The sequence below is a fragment of the Penaeus monodon genome, chromosome 21, assembly GCF_015228065.2.
Source record: "Penaeus monodon isolate SGIC_2016 chromosome 21, NSTDA_Pmon_1, whole genome shotgun sequence".
Taxonomy (NCBI): domain Eukaryota; kingdom Metazoa; phylum Arthropoda; class Malacostraca; order Decapoda; family Penaeidae; genus Penaeus; species Penaeus monodon.
The window spans coordinates 17092383-17093101 of NC_051406.1; the positions used below are offsets into that span (position 1 = coordinate 17092383).

Below are 719 nucleotides of genomic sequence, written 5' to 3' on the forward strand. Positions count from 1 at the left end.
CATCTTCCCTGTATAAATTCTTACAATGAGAATTTCCTTAGCTGGCAGGAGATGGTCATGGCACTGTCCAGCCTCGGCAAGAATGATGTCGTCGAGGGTGTTCCACTGGACAAGAGTGTCACTCCTTCCCTCCAGCCTCTTGCGCTGGAAGACTGTCCCGCAGCCAATGGGCATCAGGGAGGCATCAGTCTCCTTGACATCCACATGGTCGTACCGGCTGAGGAAGGGGACGTATTTCTCCAGGCTTGGTGGAATGGCACTGGTCAGCAGCATCTTAGCCAGCTTGTACACAGCAAGTCCTTGGAGGGACTTGACTGTGATGGCAGGGATAGGTCTATGTTCCATTTTGCTTTGAATTTGCTTTACTTGTTACTGATAAGGGTGGAAATCTACTATCATACACTAAAGCCTGACAAGTCTCCAGTGCTTGGAATTTCCATAGCCATTGTCTTATGAGCTGGGTCCTCCTGCAATATGATAATAAAGTAAGTCTAAAATATTTCAGTGTTTAAAACAAATCTAAAACATTTATTCTGCAATCAACATTAATCAGTATAATCCAGAATTACTGGAAGGATGTTATGAAAATTAAAGTAATCCTTGCAGATTTGAATCATAAATATAATAAATATCATATACTTCTCTGGTAATGGTATCATCAATTTCTTTAAATAAACAAGGACTTAAAATATTCACATAGAAAATAATCTTGTATTAAG

The 719-nt window shown here is 40.5% G+C and overlaps 1 pseudogene; it reads right to left on the minus strand.

The window, feature by feature from the left end:
* LOC119586278 overlaps positions 1–719 on the minus strand; it is a 34136-nt pseudogene that overhangs the window by 5620 nt on the left and 27797 nt on the right.